The sequence below is a fragment of the Tupaia chinensis genome, unplaced genomic scaffold (genome assembly GCF_000334495.1).
Source record: "Tupaia chinensis unplaced genomic scaffold, TupChi_1.0 Scaffold000147_1, whole genome shotgun sequence".
Taxonomy (NCBI): Eukaryota; Metazoa; Chordata; class Mammalia; order Scandentia; family Tupaiidae; genus Tupaia; species Tupaia belangeri.
In genome coordinates, this window is record NW_006159617.1 from 9,910,722 (window position 1) to 9,931,247 (window position 20,526).

The 20,526-nt window shown below is 35.5% G+C and overlaps 1 long non-coding RNA gene across 1 annotated transcript in view; it reads right to left on the reverse strand.

Moving 5' to 3' along the window:
• Positions 1-664: 664 nt before the first annotated feature.
• The window catches only part of LOC114007285 (uncharacterized), a 70,142-nt gene continuing 50,280 nt past the window's right edge, over positions 665-20,526 (reverse strand). Inside the window, exon 2 of the long non-coding RNA XR_003548916.1 lies at positions 665-942. This is a non-coding gene — a long non-coding RNA (uncharacterized LOC114007285). The remainder of the gene's footprint in view (positions 943-20,526) is intronic.

Here is a 20,526-nt window from a genome sequence, read left to right on the forward strand (position 1 = left end):
ACTCATGCTGAATACATGTGCATGTGTGCCCAAAATCCTGAGGAGAATGAGAAGGGATTGTGGCATGGCCATCCACCCGCGGGGAGATTGTTTTTATTGTCTCTATAGCAAACATTTCTCTCAAAAGAAAAAAAGGTCTCAGGAAAAATTTAACAACCAATTTTTTTTTCACATTTTAACGTTGTTGTTGTTGTTGTTTTTAATTTCCAGAGGGTGAATTCACCAGAAAGAAGGGGGAAGAAAGAGAAAGCAACCCCCAATGGGGCACAGTCACACCATTATCTCTCTTCCTAAATTTTTCCTTCCTTTCAGGATTTTGGGCATGCATGCACTCACACTCAGAATACTTTTCAAGCTGCCAGGGCCAGTATTTGAATTGTGGTTAGCAATGTGGATTTGCCTCCCAGTATACATACAGCTCTTAACCACTGCACTACAGAGGCAACCCAGTGACCTAAAACCAATAATCCTCTGGGGAAAAATAAAAGTCTTCAAATTTCAAGTAGTAATATTTTTAGGTTCAGTCACAAAATATTGGGACATATCTAGCATGAGCATATGTATATATCCATGTACACACACACACACGCACACACACAATGTGTATATACATTAAACACATTATTGTATTCATTGTTAATGCTGTGTAAGAAATTACTGTAACTTAAGCTTAAAACAATAACATTTACTATCTGATACAGATCTTGAGGGTCAGGAATCTAGGAGCATCTTAGATGGGTAGTTCAGGCTCAGAGTCTCTCATGCAGTCAATCAAGATTGCAGTAATCTCAAGACTCAATCAGTACTGGAGAATTCCATTCCAAGACCACTAATGTGGCCGTTAACAGATCTCAGGTCCTCAGTGGTTGTTAGCTGGGGACTTCATTTCCTTGTTACATGGGTCTTTCCAAGGACTGCTTCCAGCATAGCATCTTCTTTCCCCTTGAGTAAGTGATGAGAAAGAGAGAGAGAAGGAAGCCAAAGCCTTTAATAACCTAATTTTGAAAGTGAGGTACTGTCACTTCTGTCAAACTTGATTTGTTTGAAGCAAGTACCTACTTGTAACCTGTACGCTGTGGTAGGAAAATTATACTATGATGTAACTGCCAGGAAATGGGGATTATTGGAGTCATCTTGGAGGCTGGTTATTACAATTATATATAAATTTAAATGTGCTTTTAAATTATAAAATATGTGTTTTAAAAATATATGATACATATCAGGGGAACCAGCAGTTAGTGTAATGGCTATGTCACTGGACTCCCACGCAGTCAACCGCGGTTTGTGTCCCAGATCCGGTGGCTTAAAACTCACGCCAGGCGCGTGTGCGTGTGTGCCCAAGATCCCAAGAGGAGAATGCAGGAGAAGGGATTGCGGCGTAACCATCCCCCCCTGGGGGGTGATTTCTTGCTCTCTGTATCTGTCTGGCTGTCTGGCAAGCACGCGTGCCCTATAGTGAAAACTTCTCCAAATATATATATATATATGATACATATCTAAATTAAATACTTATACACCTAGGATGTTTTAAATGTTTGAGCAGGATTTTTCCAAGAGTATTAATCAAAAGTTCTAGTTTCAATTTGAATATTTATTTTTTTTAATTATTTTATTTAGTGTTATTTATTTATTTATTTAATTTGACCAGAGAGAAACAGCAAAAGAGAAGAAAGTGAGAAAGCAAGCCACCAGGTCTGGGACTTGAACTGTCGTCGGCCTTGAGGGAGTCCAGTGCCTCTAACCACCATGCCACCTGCTGGTCCCATCAATTTGAATATTTATTGCCTTATATTTAATTATTGTGCTTTTTTCACTATCATTTTTTCACTATTATTTTAATCTGAAGTACATTTAGCCTCTGGTGTTAATTGACAAGCTAATCATAAAATATTCTACATATGGGCCAGCCAGTGGCATGATGGCAATAGCTCAAGGCCAAGAATCACTAGTCTAAACAGATCTACCCATTTTATATTAGGTGTCTTGTTCAATGTCCATTTTTTAATCAATTCTTTTCTATAAAAAAAAAAGGCAGCATCTGTGATCACAGCTAGACCCCACATGGGCAATTACATGACTTAAGTCCCAGACCTGGCAGCTCAAAAAATATGTCGGGGGCAAGCCCCATGGCCTAGTGGTTAAAGAAGCTGGATCCCACAAGGCCAACCATAGTTCTAATCTACCCTAGTGGCTTGAAAATCATGCCAGGTGATATGCATGCCAAAATTTTGACAGAATAGAGAAATGGAGAATGGGTTGTGGTATGACTACGTCCTTTCGGGTGTGTTTTCTTCTCCTCTCTGTCTCTCCCTGGTAATTACACGTGCCCTCTGGAAATTTTAAGAGAGGAAAATATTCCAGGCACATGTGCATGTGTGCCCCATATCCCCAAGGGACAAATGGAGAAGACATTGTGACTTAACCATCCCCTATTGGGGGGGGGGAGCATTTACTCACTTTCCTTTTGTCTCTCCAGCAAACATACATGGCTTTTAACAAAATGTTAAAAAAATAAATAAAATATATTTATTTTAAAAAGAAACATTCTACTTACTTTAAAACATAAAAGTAGACCCTATCTGTATTTCTACATGCCCTCTGCTTTCTATTCAGAGTGGGGGATTTTATTTAAGGGACAGGGAACAGGGATGGAAGGAGTGAGAGATGATAGAAGGAAAAACCTGACTTCAACATCCTGCTTTTTATTGATCACATATATAAAGGAAACTAGATACTAACCTTCAGCTAAGGCAGCATTCCTATGTATGGATACAACAGGATCTGATATGGAACCAGTGGGAAGAATTAGGCCATTTATCTTTTATAAAGAGTAAGACCCTAAATGTGTCTAGGTTGAAGAGTTTATTAGCTTACTGTCCACATTTTATAATATTAGGTTGTTGGAAAAGTCATAAGTATTTTTATATGTTTTTCTATAAAAATGCATCATGACTTTTTAGACAACCCACTGGTATCGCATCCTGACACACACTGGGAATCCATGTATTACAGTGGTCATAACTTTCCTGAGGATCTGCCCTTGTTGCCAATAGTAAGTCATGCACTGTGAAGATTCCTATTTCATTTTTAGCTGCCCTTGTCTGACCACAGCAGAAAACATGCCTAGTCTCCAGCTAGATAATGAGGAATTTTTGTGCTACTTATCTCTGGACGTATTGTTGTTGTTTGATTTTTGGAAAAACACAGTTATTTTTGCTTATTCTTTTGTTCATTATCTCTTGCATCTTCCAGATTTGGTCCTGATACCCAGAAGGTGCTCAATATGTGTCTGTTAAATGAATTAAAAGAATGTTCGCCTTAGATTTATAGTACCTGTACACACTCTTGTCCATGCGCTCATCTCTGGAGTATGGTGTTTTGACTTGTTACTTGGTAGGTTGAATGACTTCCACTAGAATCCTAAACCTTTGAAATAAAGTTATCTAAGCCTCAGTTTTGTTTTTTCTAAATTGGGAAATACAATTTCCCCCAAAGAGTGTTTAAAACTGAAAATATGATACTGTATGTGGAAAAGTTTTGTAAACAGTGTTTATTAATGTATTATTGTTTTATTAGTGTCATCAATCACACCAGATATAAATGATACCCTATTATAATAAACCTCAAGGATTTTTGGTCATAATGACACCCTGTTGCATGAAATATCTATCTAGTAACTAAACAATGACCTGAGGCTTGGGACTATCATTGCTAGTTCAAAGTATAGAATACTTTTATTGTAATATATTTATAAAACAACTTGATGTGTAGTTACATAGCCAGAATTAAATCAAAAACCTTCACTATGCCTGTTTTAAACTGTCAAGCTAAAACAAAACAAAAAAGTGGTAGCCGCCAGGCATGACAATCATTGTACAAGCATTTGGAGATATTATATCCTTCTATCTACCATGTGTTCAATTGCAGATAAGTCTCACGAAGCAAAGTTGGTGGGCATGTGAGCCCAGACATGTGAGTTCTGTTCATGATTCTATTATTAATTATATCAGACTCCTCCCCTAAAAAATTACTTCCTACCTCCATTTTCTCACTTACAAGAGGTGTGTAATATTAGATTAGTTTTGGGTTTTGGGAATATATTTTGTGAAACTCTAACGACGCAAAGACTATCCAGAGTGTCAGAACAGAGTTAGGGTACATTAGAATAGGTACATTTTGAAACCTGATACTTGCTTAATTCTGATTTCTACTTTGGGATATTTCTTAAATTTGTATTGAGACAGGACACATTTCTTGTTTTTGTTTTCGCCATAAGTATATCAAATTTGTCATGTCCAAAATTGAATCCAACATTTCCTTCTCTTCTCTTATCAAACAATACTGTCTCCTTGTTCCAAAACCCAACTATGGATCATCCAGGTGAAAAGACTCAATGTTGTAAGTCTTCCATTTTCCTCACCAGATCTTACCACTCCTACATCTAATCAGTTACCAGGAGGTCTTAACTAGAAAAAAAATTGACAATATTGATTGCAAAAACCAGAAACTTACTTAAGGCTTTGGTCATGTTTTATTTAAAACAAAACAAAACCAGAAAAATGGAATACAATTTATGTATTGGACCTTTAGAATGATTTATCTTTATGTGTTCTATTTCTTGATCTGATGAACTCAAAATCCTCTTTCTAGTGTTTATCAAAGTACTCAAGATATTAAATTGTTATTAATAAATATTTTTTGTTTATCTGATTTCCAAGAAATATAATTTTTAAACTTGAAGGCTATGATAATCCAAAAGCTTATTTGAATGGAAAATTGGCTTTATTTGCTTCATCATAGGATATTTCCATATAGGAAATTTAATTTGTTTACATAATCTATAATAATATTTGCTATTGGCCAGCAACAGTGGTACAGGCTAGGGGCACTACTGCAAGATGCTGGAGAATATGCGAGAAGGCACTGGATTTATATCCTGGGCCTATTTCTTTTTATTTATTTATTTATTTATTTTTTGGAGAGGTTTTTGCTGTAGGGTTCATGTGCTCACCAGAAAGATAGAGAGAGATAGAGAGATAGAAAGCAAGAAATTACACCCGAGGGGGGATGGTCATGCCACAATCCCTTCTCCTTTCTCCTCTCGGGATCTTGGGCACACATGCACACGCACATGCCCTGGCGTGAGTTTAAGCCACTGGGTCCGGGACTCAAACCTCATTCAGCTACATGGGAGTCCAGCAACATAGCCATTATGCTAACTGCTGGTCCCTTCCTGGGTCTGTTTTAATATGCATACATACCTATAGACATGCCTGTGATCTTGGCTGGCTGGACAGTTGGAATGAGGATTAGAGCATGTTAAAGACCCTGTGGAGGATACACCTTTCTCTTTGTAAATTACTAAATAAAACTTTAAAATGTTTGCTATAAAAAATATAATCTTTAGTCCATGTTTTTTAGAGGAAATAATATTCTTCTGTGTAAATGAATTCACCAACCACATTGCCAATTAACCCATCCATCTGCAAATGAATTATGACCCTTATGATAGTAAGGCTTTCATTGTATATGGCATGTACACATCTCTCTTATGAAAGATAAAGCATTTTTTCCTGGATTTCTCCTTCAGCCAAAAGAAACAAACAAATAAAAACCTTCAGATAATCTTACTCAAAAGAGTTCTAAGTTTTATTTTTTCCACTGGCTTACACAGCAGTTGAAACATATGCATATGCATGGAGCCATGGCTTGTGGAGAGAAACCTGTTTAGAGTAAGGAGTACAGTTTTTGACTTTCTTTATACAGTTTCTTTTATCTAGAATGCCTTTCTCCTTAACAATTCTACCTAAGAAACTCATATCCACCAATCAATTGTGTGTGTTTCTTTCAAACTGCCCTTTGCTCTTTTCTTCCTAGAAGGAATTATTGCTATTTCTCTCATGTTCATCTAGAACTTGAAATGTTTTTCAACTTCAGTACTTAGCACATTATATGTTATTTATTTGTATACCTTTTGAGGACAGAAGTCTGACTGCATTTTTCTACTTCCAAAACTCCTTCCATAGGTCCTGAAATGAGTCATGCCCACAAACAACAGATCATTTTGGCCCATTTGATAACAGAACACTTCCTATATCCTGTCTCTGGCATAGTATCCTTGTTATGGGTGAGCCACGCCCACAATGGTCTCTATCATTAAGAGACCATTTTGACTCATTGATAGCAGGACCCTTTTTATATCCTGTCCTAAGGACAGTATTTTGTGATGTATACATGCCCCTCCTTTATCTCTGTTACGGTATCCTTTTCGCTGATGCCTCCCCAAAATACAAACCTCCCTTTCCAATCACCAACGTAAGAATTATAAAACCCACCTATGGGGACTAGCAGATGGTGTAATGGTTAGACTCCCATGTAGTTGACTGTGTTTTGACTCCTGGCCCTGGAGACTTAAAACTCACACCAGGCACATGTGTGTGCATGCCCAAGATTGTGAGAAGAGAATGGAGGAGAAGGGATTGGGGTGTGGCTCTCCCCTCTAGGCAGTGATTTCTGGCTTTCTATCTCTCTGTCTCTCTGGCAAGCACATGTGCCCTATAGCAAAAAAAATCCTTAAAATTAAAACAAAAATAGGGACCAGCAGTTAGCATAATGACTATGTCACTGGACTCCCATGTAGCCGACCGCAGTTCACGCCCCGGACCTGGTGGCTTAAAACTCATGCCGGGCACATGTGCTTGCATGTCCAAGATCCCGAGAGGAGAAAGGAGGAGAAGGGATAACGGCATGGTCATCTCCCATGGGGGGGTGATTTCTCGCTTTGTATCTCTCTGTCTCTCTCTGCCTGTCTGGCGAGCGCATGCGCCTTATGGCAAAAACCTCTCAAAAAAAAAAAATGAAAACGAAAACAAGAAACTACTATGACCTATAAGCCCTAGCTTCTAGATGTCCTGCCTTTTTGAGTCAGACCAATAAGAAATTCTTTTCACTAAAATTCAAACCTTGTCTGTTACTCTTAAAATCAGATAAAAGGAACCTGTATACCTGATTACCCAGAGAAAGGTATGTTTGCCTTTTCTCCTGGGCCTAGGTACATACATCTGTGCTTAGAAATAAACTGCATTAATGATTATTTCTGCAGAATTGGTTATTTCCATTGATACTTTCTATTAAATTAATCCACAGGGCTATTATGAATGCTTCATGTCTTATCATCTTTGTAAAGTCAAGTAGAGGAAATTAAATATAATAGATACTCAGTCAATAGTCATTAAGTTGTATTAAAGAAGACAGAACAATTGCAATGGAGTCAGATTACAGAGAGCTTTGGAAATTAGGCAGAGGAATTTGGATTGACAGAGTAGGCATTTGGGAGCTATTTAGGAGTGGAAGTTTTATAGGACACTAACTAATCCCCTAAATTCTTCCATGGGATCTGATCAATTTGAGAAATATATATGCAGTAATTAAGATAAGGTATCATATTTATGTTTCTGAATGAATACGGGGATCCCTGGTGGCAGCGGAATAGCTAATGTAGATCAAATCTTTGGCTAAAAATATTCATACCAGCCCTTTCTCTGAATTGAATTTACTACTCAATCATAAGAGGGGCCAGCAGGGAATAATTTGAGGAAAAAGGAAAAGACATACATAGCCAGATATCCACATTCTAGTGTGTTTACCACATGATAGGCAAACAAAGAGCTATTAAAGAAAGTTGTATGCAGGCAGATATGTCTAGGGAAGAACAAGAACCAAGAGGAATTACTACACATACCAAGACTTTTACTGTATCATCCTCTCCTCACATAGGAGCTTGATACAGTGGATTTTTACTGGCTCTCAATCCATTTAGCTTATCCCACAAAGAGGAATGAGTGAGTGGTGTTGCCTTCCCTCCAAAACTGCCATCTCCTGGAAGGTAGAGGAAAAGTCTATATGAAATGAAGAGAAGGAGGAACAAGAGCTCCCTTCTGGTTGATGCCATCACCAATAGCAGGATAAATCCTGAGCAGCATATCCAACAGAAATTTCTGCAATGATGGAGAGATTTGTTTATGTCTGTGCCACTGAATATGGTAGCCATTAAGTACCTGCGACTGTTTACTAATATTTACTAAATGGCTGGATTGACTGAGAAACTAAATGTTTAATTCATTTCATTTCATTTAGAGAGTTGCATATAGCTAATGGCAATCATACTGGACAGTGAGGTTCTCTGAGAGCCTTTGGGTTATTCTGACAATGGTAAGCAGAATTGGACCAAGGCAGTGGCATTAGTACAAGGATAGATTAATATGAAGTGTTATTCCCTTGGTGCTTTCTGTATGCTGAGCATTTCCTCTATTTTTAAGTATATAATACAGATTTAACTATTGGATCATCAGAAAAGTCATGATGCATTTTTGCATAGAAAAAAACATGTCATGAATTTTCCAGTGACCTAAGAATTTAATCTTCACAACAACCCTCTGAAGCTGGTAAGTTTATTATTACCCTCTTTAAGGAAACCCGAGGCCCTGATTGGTGAATGGTAAAAGTAAGATTTGAACCTAGGGAGTCTGAATCTACCTGGCCTGGAAGGGATACCACAGAAATTGTGGCAATAGCACAAATGCATGGAAAAAGGAGGGAACCAGCAGTTAGCGTAATGGCTATGTCGCTGGACTCCCACGTAGTCGACTGCAGTTCGCGTCCCGGAACCCGTGGCTTAAAACTCACACCGGGCGCGTATGCGTGCATGCCCAAGATCCCGAGAGGAGAATGGAGGAGAAGGGATTGCAGCATGACCATCCCCCCTGGGGGATGATTTCTCACTTTCTATCTCTCTGTCTCTGTCTGTCTGGCGAGCGCACGTGCCCTATAGCGAGAAAAAAAGAAAAAGGAGAGAAGTCAAGATTTTGAAAGGATTCATAAGATATAACAAATTAGAAAAAATGATGAGCCTATAATCATACATTTCCAATGACATTTTTCATTCCATATTAGGCTCACAGCAAGATTAAGGTGACATTATAGTCTATTGTCACATCTGAAAAATGGTTTTAGAACAAAGTCCCATTAGAGAACCAAGTCACTACATTTCCAGAGAAGTAATAGATAACAATCTAATGGTAGCACAATAGATAAGACTATTACAAACTGAAGAAAGAGTACTTGGAAACAGTTCTCACAGAATTCACTAGTAAGTAATGAGATCATTACCCAGCAGTATTTCAAGGCTTACAATAGCAAGAGTTCTCTTCATTTATTATGTAGAATTGGAGGCTACATCTTCAAATTTTAAAATTAAAGGGGACACTAGGCACAATCTTATCCAATCCATTTATATAATAAAGAACAATACTAAAAAAAGATTTTTTAAACTGGCAATTTTACCAGTCTGTGCTCAAATTAGATACAATTAGATAAAAATCAATAAATCATTGGCAATTTTATTAGGTAAAATAATGACATTGTTATTATATGAAGACTATAAAATTCATGAAAAACGCCCAATAAAAACTACATGTGGGTTTCAGACTTTTTTTTCCCCACCGAAATAAACTAGCACTAACTTGTTATAACACATATGAACAGTGTCTAGATGGTAATATAGTAGTAAAATACAAGGCTCTGCAAGGCTGCATGTGTCCATGACCTGAAGCTGTGTGAGACGGAGTGGGAAGCGAATCAGTGTTAAGACCCTTATTACATTCTCTTTGTCTCTATCTCTCTTCCTTTCTTGCATATGGAAGAAATAAATAAACTTTTAAAAATTAAACATAGCTGAATAGAATCTAGTTTGAGGCACTAAGAAAGATAAGAACACGAGCTTAAAAAGAGCCTTTATCAGAGCAGTATGACTTCAGCTAAAACTGAAGCAAGGACAGATGTCAAAATGGTGAAATCACTGATGTGTTATTACAAAAGGTTTATGAGAATAATATTCCCCCAAATTCAGCAGTTTAAATTGTATAACTCATTTTAAGAAGGATGAGATGTTGTTGAAAATGACGCCTACCGTGGCAAATTACCCATTACAAAAAAAAAAAAAAATCTTGTTTGTGCCCTAATTGAAGAGCACTGATGATCAACAGTAGAAACAATAGTCAAGACCATAGACATCTCCACTAATTCAGCTTACTCAATTTTGACTACAAAATTAAGATTGAGTAAACTTTCTGCTCAATGGATACCAAAATGATTGCACCTAGATTAGCTGCAGACAAGAGCAGAGCTTTCACTGGAAATTTTAAACAAGCAGGATCAAAATTCTGAAAATTCACAACAACCCTCTGAAGATTAGAACAGGAGCTGATGCATGGCTTTACCAGCATAATTCTGAAAATAAAATACAATCAAAGAAGTGGTTTGATTGTAAAAGTGGTTTTAGCAAGAACATAGCAAGAATATTTTGGGAGTGCTCAAGGCATTTTCTTGTTGACTTTATAAAGGGCTCAAAAATAACACCTGCTTATTGTGTATTTAGAGAAAATTAGCTGAAACTTTAGCAGAAAAATACTCATGAAAGTCTTAACGGTGAGTCCTTTACCATAGCAATTCTCCTGCCTATTCCTCTCAAACAAGGGCAATTTTGTGAGAATTTCAATGGGAAATCATTAATCATTCACTTTAAAGTAATGATTTCTCTTTTTCTGTTTTTTGTTTGTTTGTTTGTTTGTTTGTTTCTTAATATTAAATAATCTTTAAGAGACATCCATTTTTCTTCAGTTAATAATATATTATTGGCCATGCAGCACAGGGGTGAAGGGAGCTAGATCCCATATGATCAACCATAGTCCAAATCCCAGCCCCAGTGGCATGAAAAACATACTAGGAACATGCATGGATGCCCAAGATGTTGATAGAAAAAATGGGGGGAAAGGGATTATGGCATGGCCCTGCCCCATTGGCGGTTGCTTCTTCTCTCTCTCTGTATTTCTCTCTCTTTCTCTTTCCATGGTAAGTAATTTTTCCCTCTGACAATAAATAAAATAAAATAAAATAAAAGCAAAAAAGACTGCATAAGAATAGTTAAAGTCCCAAAACCGTCAGTTCCTTAGTGATAGAGTAGATGACTAACATCATTGCTCACAAAGTACTTGAACTTGTTGGAGTTTGTTTTGAGAAATAAAGTTTTATGGGTTTTTTTGTTTGTGCTGAGAAATAAAGTTTTATGGGTTTTTTTTATATTTTTTTCCTTGTTTTAATGAAAGAGTATGTATGTGAGAGAAGACAAAGGAAAACTCAACAGGGTTTCTTTATGCCATGATCCACTGCCCCTGCTCTCCAACTCCTCAAGATCCTGAACAACCTGCCCAATATGTTTTCAGGTTGACCTGAGAATCCAAACCAGTGCTTGCCATATGTTTTCCAACCTTGCAGGGCACTTGCATTACCATTGTGTTACAGAATCTAGGGATGGTTTTATCTTTATTTCTTTTTTTCTTCCATCTTTTTGAAGTTCCCCCATTTTGGTATTTTATTTTTTGGTCTTTATATTTTATAAGTTCTATGTGCTAGGGGTACATGCTAAAGTTCTTATACATAAAATAACATAGTATCTGAAAAAGGAGAGATAAATGTATAGAGGGCAGAAGTAATAGATGAACCAATATGGTAAAATGTCAACAATTGATTAATCCTGCTATTATAAATATACACTCCTTAAAATGCACTTTCTACCTTTGTATGTGTTTTAAAATTTTATAACATTTTAAATTATAGTCTAAAAAGGCAAGAATTTAAACAATGAAAGATATTCTCTCTCTTGTCTAATAAAAGAAATAAAAATGCAAGATATCATTGAATACCTACATAGATGACGAATATTCAAAACCTTGGCAACACCATCCTATGGCAGGACAATAGAAAAGTAGACATTTATTTATTTATCTAGAGAGATTTTTAGAAGTATACATTTATTTATTTATCTAGAGAGATTTTTTTTTTATAGGGAACATGTGCTCATCAGAGACACAGAAGAAGAGAAAGCGAGAAATCACCCCCAAGGGAGAATTGCCATGCCTTAATCCCTTCTCCATTCTCTTCTCAGGATTTTGGACATGCAGGCACACAGCCCTCCATGAGTTTCAAGTCACCAGGTCTGGGACTCAAACTGCAGTCGGCCATGTGGGAGTCAAGTGCCTTAACCACTATGCCACCTGCTAGCCCTGGGAAATAGAAACTCTTATACATAGTTGATGGCAGTGAAAATAGAAACATCCTGTTGTAGGTTGACTTGTGTCCTAAAAAAAAAAAAAAAAACATATTAAAAACAGTGAAATGTGGTAACTCATGACAACAAAAAAGCCTTGAGAACATTATGTTTAAGTTAAATAAGCCAGGTACACAAAGAGGAAAACAACATGTTCTCATTCGTGAGCAGAAGTAGAAAATAGAGGGTGGACCAGTGGCCTGGTGTTTAAAATAGCTGGTTTCCACGTGGCAGACTATGTAGTTCAAATCCTGGCCTCAGCAATTTGAAAAACATACTGGGTGAGTGTGCATGTGTACAAAATCTCAAAAGGATAGAGAACTGTGTGGGACCAGCAGTTAGTGTAATGGCTATGTCCTGGACTCCCACGTAGTCGACTGCAGTTTGAGTCCCGGACCTGGTGGCTTAAACTCATGCCAGGCACATGTGCGTGTGTGTGTGTGTCCAAGATCCTGAGAGGAGAATGGAGAAGGGATTGCAGCGTGGCCATCTCCTCTGGGGGGTGATTTCTTGCTTTCTATCTATCTGTCTCTCTCTGTCTGGCGAGCGCATGCGCCTTATAGCAAAAATCTCTACAGAAAAAAAAATAAAGGATAGAGAACTGTAGAAGAGGTTGTGTGACCATATGCCTCATTGGTAGGTACTTTTTCATCTCTTTCTCTTTCTGGCAAGCACATGTACCCTCTGGCAAATAAAAAATATATTAAAATTTTAAATAATAATTTTATAAAGTAAAGAATAAAATAATGATTACTAGAAGCTAGGAAATGTAGGTTGGGAAGGGGTAAAGTGGATAGGAAAATGATGGTTAATGGATAGAAAATTATAGTTAGGAAACTGTAGTGCTTTATAGCACAGTAGGATACTTATAGTTAAAAATCATTTATTGTATTATTTCAGGAAAGCTAAAAGAGGATTTGGAATGTTTACAACATGAAATAGTAAGTGTTTAAGAGGACGAATACACCGATCACTCTGATTTAACCCTTACAGATTGTATTCAGTTCAAATGCTGAAAAAAAAAATGTTATTTTATATCCTATAAATATGTACAATTATGTATCAATTAAAATTTGACCTAATTTCCAGTACCTGTGAACATGACTTATTTATAAGTTGGGTCTTAGTAAATAAATAAATAAATACAATAAAATACAATAAAAAATAAAAATAAAAAAAGGAAGAGGAGAAAAAGAAAGAAAGAGGATCTATGCAAATGCAATTAAGTTAAGATGGAGTCATGGTGACTGAATGTAGGCCATATCTCAATAACTGGTATACTGATAAAAAGAGAGAAATTTGGTTACAGACACAGAGGGAAGGAAACAATTGAAGATGATGCCTGAAGTTGGAGCGATGCAACTATAAGTCAAATAATGTCAAGGATGGCCAGCAACCACTAGAAACAAAAAGAGTCAAGAAAGAATCCTCCTTTAGAGTCTAGAGAGCTCATCTCTGCCAATGCTTTGACTTCAGATTTCTAGCTTCCAGTGAAAGAATGTGCTTCTGTTGTTTGAACCACCCAGTTTTCAGTAACTGTTATTACAACCCCTAGGAAACTAATAGGTACACCCTATTATTCTGACTTGATGATAAATAAAGAACTATGTATGCATTTCCTCTCTGATCCAGAAGTCTCACATTCAGGAATGAAACCTAAATCTACCACAAAAGAAAACAAAAGTAGATATAAAGTCATTTTAAGGTCATATTATTTGTTCCAAATACAAAAAAGAATATAGATATTTGTCAATAAAAAATAGACTGATTAAATTATAGTATATTTATGCCTAGCTGCAAAGGGTACAGTGGTAGTGTAATGTTCTCCAATGCTGGAAGCCATATAAAAGATTGGGGTTCAGTTCCCATGTCATCCTGTATACTCTGGGCACATGCTCATGCCCATGATTCTGGATGGCTGAAGGGCTGGGGATGGGATTATAGTGTAAGATTCTGTTTAAGTTACTTCTCTCACTCTCAAAATAAGTAACTAAAATTTCTAAAAATTGTAGTGTATTTATACAGTGGAGCAATTTAAAAAACAACTGAGCAGTTTAGAAAACAAATATATCTGTGAAATATGACACAGAAAAGATTTTAGGGAATATTTATTGTATGCAAATTTTGTATAAGAAAAAAGGATAAATGATAATATGAATAAGTATTTTATAATATCGTAGTAACAACTGGGTCATCAGAAAAGTCATGATACATTTTTGCATAGAATATGTCATGACTTTTCTGATGACCCAGTATTTAATTTGAAAAAAGAAACAAATTTAAGAGCAGCCAGAAACTAATAGAAGAAAAAAAATAAATACTAAAATTATAAAAAATAAACCAATAGAAGCATTAATTGATTGAATTAAGTAATTCTTTGTTCAAGTAAATATTGAGCCATAGTTGACATTAGCCTCTGTGGTATATATTTTTCAACAGCAAAGGAATTTTAAACTTTATTTAGTAGGTTTGTGGTTTGTAATTGTATTGGTGTCAATTTTTTATTTTTTACCTATTTTAGGATAAAAGCAAATTGATAAATATACTGATATTATTCTCAATGGGTCTCTCACTATGGAATAAGAGCAATAAATAATTAATTGGAGGAAAAATAGGAAGGACCCCCATGGTATTGGACTGAAATTAAATGAATCAGAATGAATATATGGACATATATATTTTCTTGCTAGCTTTGTTCACTTGAAAGGGACTAAATAAAACAATAACACCTCAGAATAGGAGTTAACACAGCTGAATACATATTTGGTTTGTAAATGCCATCACAATGGAATGAAACCAGGAGTTCTGTGAGAGGTTGGCTAAAATCTAGATCTGAGAGAAAAGAAAATAAGTTGCATAGAATATGTCATGACTTTTCTGATGACCCAGTATTTAATTTGAAAAAAGAAACAAATTTAAGAGCAGCCAGAAACTAATAGAAGAAAAAAAATAAATACTAAAATTATAAAAAATAAACCAATAGAAGCATTAATTGATTGAATTAAGTAATTCTTTGTTCAAGTAAATATTGAGCCATAGTTGACATTAGCCTCTGTGGTATATATTTTTCAACAGCAAAGGAATTTTAAACTTTATTTAGTAGGTTTGTGGTTTGTAATTGTATTGGTGTCAATTTTTTATTTTTTACCTATTTTAGGATAAAAGCAAATTGATAAATATACTGATATTATTCTCAATGGGTCTCTCACTATGGAATAAGAGCAATAAATAATTAATTGGAGGAAAAATAGGAAGGACCCCCATGGTATTGGACTGAAATTAAATGAATCAGAATGAATATATGGACATATATATTTTCTTGCTAGCTTTGTTCACTTGAAAGGGACTAAATAAAACAATAACACCTCAGAATAGGAGTTAACACAGCTGAATACATATTTGGTTTGTAAATGCCATCACAATGGAATGAAACCAGGAGTTCTGTGAGAGGTTGGCTAAAATCTAGATCTGAGAGAAAAGAAAATAAGGTGAGCCTTGGGAGTAGCAGATGGCGTAATGGATTCATCGCTGGACTCCCATGTAGTAGGCCTTGGTTTGAGTTCCCGAGCAGTGGGCTTAAACTCACGCCAGACACGTGTGCATGCGTGCCCAAAATCCCAGGAGGAGAATGGAAGAGAAGGGATTGCAATGTGGCCATCCCCTCTACGGGGTAATTTTTCACTTTTTGTCTTTCTGTCTCTTTCTGTCTTTCTGCCAAGCACACGTGTCCTATAGCAAAAACCTCTCCAAAAAAAAGAAAGAAAAGAAGGTGAGCCTGAAATATTATGTTGTGCCAGAAGAGAAGTACTCAAAAAGTGATAATGAACTTCCAGGATAGTTGTGTGAAAAACACACACACTCACTGCACAGTGAGTGAAACAAAAATGACAGATGAAAATGATTTAAACAGCACCAGTGTCTAGAAATTGTCCTAAGGGCATACAGCAAATGAAAGAAAAAATTATTCAGGAAAGTCAACTAAAAGTGGGTAAAAAGAAGGATAGTGTAACCTCTGAGGTATAACCTCTCTTTTACTACCTTCAAGAGTCAATCCACCACAATAGAAGCTCCTCTCTGGGCTATGTGACCAAGACTGGAGGGCTTTCTCTTCCCTCAGTGTCCTATCAAGAAATACAGTTTCTGACCCACAGGAGGAGTTGACTGTCATTTCTCCTTCCTTATAGTTCTGAGTGAAAGAGGCTAAATTCCTGATGAGGGCCTTTTAAAGTTGTCAAGATCCCTTCCTCTATCCAGTACCATCTCATAGGACAGGTATTCCACCTGTAGCAGCAGATCAAGAATACAAGGGACTCTATCATCTTCACTCAGTTTCATACAAACCAGGAGAAGTAAGTGGGGAAGATCAGAGGATATCACCCCCCTCCAGTTCCCAGAATAATGTTCTAGAGGTTGTGACCAAAAGGAGCGAGAGTTCATAATAACAGAGCTCTAAAACTCTCCCCAAATAAACTGACTTTATTTGAAACAGAGGGTAGAGAAGTTCAAGCCTCAGAATGCTCTCAAAAACAATAAGTTCTCTTAATTAAGAGCAACAAACCATGGGCCAGCTAGTTCATCAGAGAGAATAAGAGAAAAATCTAAAATATCTCCTGGGGTCAGAATAAACCTCAAGGATGGGCCTCAAAAGCTACTCTGCTCGATCTTAATTGGATCACAGTGTGGAGAAATTTATGCTGGAGGGCATTGTCTAGGCGAATAGAGCAATCATCTGGCAATGAGTGGAGCCTAAAACCTGGCTGTTATAAGGAAAGAAGCCTACAGCTTAACAGAAGGATCAGGAGAAAAAAGAAAATTCCAGAATAACTATGTAAATACCTAAGGGGCAAAAATCAAAGGTGTCACACTCTGAAGGATATTTAATTCACTTAAATTGTCTAGCCAAGTAACTGAACAAAGAAACAAGCAAATAGCAAAAGTAAAACAGAGGCAAGAGGGGAACCAGTTCATACACTGTTTTATCTAAAATGCTCAGTTTTTAACGAGAAAATAAAATGTAAAATATAGATAGAAACAGGAGTGACCCAAGGAGTGGGAGGGAGGCAACAAAAACAATCTGTAAGAAGATTCACATATCAAATTTAACAAAGATGATAAAGTTATCTTTATAAATACCATTCAAACAACTAATTTTATTTTAATGAATAAAGAAAGCTATGGTGATAATGTCTCCTCAAATAGGGAATATCAATAAAGAGATAGAAATTGTTTTTGAAAAAAGAAGCAGATTGAAATTCTGGCATTACAAAGGTACAGTAACTGAAATAAAGATTCATTAAAGAAGTTCAGCAGAAGACCTGGCAATGGAAGAAAGAATCGAATCTGAAGATAGGTCATAAGAAATCATACAATCTAAAGAAGAAAATGCCTGCTTTCACCATTTCCATTCAATCTAGTACTAGATATCCTAATCAAAGTAACTTGGAAAGAAAAATAAAGAAAAGTCACCAAAATCAGAAAGAATAAAAGTAAATTATCTCTGTTCACAGAAAAAATGATCTTATGTATAGGTAGCTTTAATGATTAGATAAAAATAAAAACCTATTGGAACTAATAAATAAATGTAGCAAAGTTCCAAGATACAAAATCAAAACACAAAAATAAGTTTTATTTGTCAACACTGTCAATGGACAATCTAAGTGAACATTAGAAAACAATATCAGTTAGAATTATATCAGAAAAAAAATTTAGGAATAAACTTGACCAAAGAGATGAAAGATTTCTACACTGAAAACTGCAAAGTATGGGTAAATAAGACTGAAGAAAACACAAGTTAATGTAAAGACATCTCATGAATTGAAAAACTGAACATTAAGATGTCAGTACTTCCCAAAATGATACTTAGATTTAATGTTTAACACTATCCCTAACATAATTCCAAGGGCACTTATTTTTTTTAAGAAATAGAAAAAAATCATTTTTAAATTTATGTGGAATATCAAGGAAACCTGAATAGCCAAAATGATGAAAAAGAAGAACAAATTTGGAGGGTATATACTTCCTGATTACAGCAATCAAAACACTATGATAAAGGCAAGAAGACAGATATATGTAATAGACCAATGGACATAGGCCAATGGAAAAAAATAGAGAGCTAATAAATAAACCCTCACAAATATAGTCAAATGATTTTTGATAAGTGTGCCAAGACCATACAATGTGCAAAAAATTGCCTTTCCAAAAAATAGTATTGAGAAAACTAGATATCCATAAGCAAAAGAAGACCCTTACCTTACATTTTATACAAAAAATTAACTCAAAATGAGTTAAGTGTAAAGACCTAAGTGTAAAACCTAAAACTATGAATCTTTTAGAAGAAAACATAAGAAAAACTTGTTTTTTATGACGTTGGATTTAGCATTGATTTCCTGGGTGCAATACTAACAAGCACAGGCAACAAAAGAAAAACAATAAATTAACCTATATTAAAATATCAGTGTCTGGGCATCAAAGGCCACAATCAACAGAGTATAAAGGCAACCTATAGAATGGGAGAAAATATTTGTAATCATACATTTGATGAAGGTTAATGTCGAGAATACATAAAGAACTCCCACAAATCAGCAACAACAAAATAAAAAATAACCCAATTCAAAAATGGGCTAAAGGATCAATTAGACATTTTGCCAAAGATGATATACAAAAGGTCAATGAGCATATGTAAACATGCTTAACATCAATAATTACTAGGGAAATTCATATCAAGGCTATAGTGAGATCCTACTTCCCACACATTAGGTTGGCTATGATCAAAACAAAACAAAATAGAAAGTAACAAGTGTTCACAAACATATGGACTGTTGGTGAGAATATAAAATGGTGGAGTGGCTATGGAAAACTGTATGGAGTTTCCTCAAAAAAATTAAAATAAAAATTAATATATGATTGAGCAATTCTATTTCTAAGTACATATCCAAAAGAAATGAAAGTAGGATCTTAAAGACATATTTGTATACTCAGATTCATAGAAACACTATTTATAGTAGCCAAGATGTAGAAACAACCCAAGTGCCTAACAATGGAAAAGCCTTAAAAAGAAAGAAAAGAAAGGAAAATCTGGCACATGTTATAACATGTATATAACAATCTAAGAACGTTATACTAAGTAAAATGAACTGATAGAGAAAAGGCAAACAGTATATGATTCACTTATCTGAAGTACCTAATGTAATCAAGTAGAAACAGAAAGTAGAATGGTAGTTGCCAGAGATTAGGGAGAAGGGAAATTAGAATTTTTGTTTAATGAACACAGTTTCAATTCTGCAACAAAAAAATTCTGGAAATTGGTTGCACAATAATGTAAATATTCTTAATACTACTGAACTATGCATTTACATATATTTAAGATTTTAAATTTTATGCTAAGAGTTTATTACAATAATGTTTTTAAAAAGTTAAATGATCATAATGTTAGAAAAACACTTCTAAGAGGTTTAACAGACTTCTAATAAGATAAACACAAAAATACCTATAACCAAACGTATCACTGTAAACATGATAAAATTCAAGGAGAAAATCTTGAAAGGAACAATATAACAAGTATTTATGAGGATTAGACAGTAGCACAGTGGTCAAGTGCAATACTCTGGGGGCCAGCAGGTAGTACAGTGATTAAGGCACTGAACTTTCACATAGTCGACTATGATTCGAGTCCCATATCAGATGGCTTGAAACTCAGACTGGGCACATGTACATGTGTGCCTAAAATCCAGAGGAGAATGGAGAAGGTATTGCAGCATGGCCATCCCTCTAGGCGGGTGATTTTTCTCTTTCTGTCTATCTGTCTCTCTGGGGAGTACATGAGCCCAATAACATAAAACTCTTGAAAATAAAGATAATAATACAATGTTCCCCAAGGCTAACCCACATGGGAAGATTCTGGGTTTGTATCTAGACCTTTCTCTGAGTATGTGTATACCCATGATCTGGAGTTGGCTGAGGCTAGGGTTGATATCAGACCCTGTTTGGCAGAGCTGTCTCTCCCTTTCTGTCTCTTTTGTATATGTAATAAATAAATAAATATACTTTTTGTTAAGTTAAAAAAAAAAAAGAAAAAGGATATCTCATATACAACAGAATCCCAGTAGGGAAAAGCAGTACTACACCAAAAATTGTGATGGATACATGTTGGAAAATTCACTTTACAAGTTAAGTGATACGTAGTGATTGAATGTATAAAATAAAATAAAATATAATATATTAAATAATAATAAATAATGGTGTCAGAAAGTAGTGGATAATATTCAAAAAGCTGAAAGAAAACTTGTCTGCAAAGAGTTTTATATCTTGACTTAACTGCTTTTTTAAAAATAATGAAAAATAAAGACTTTTTTCAAATAAGCAAA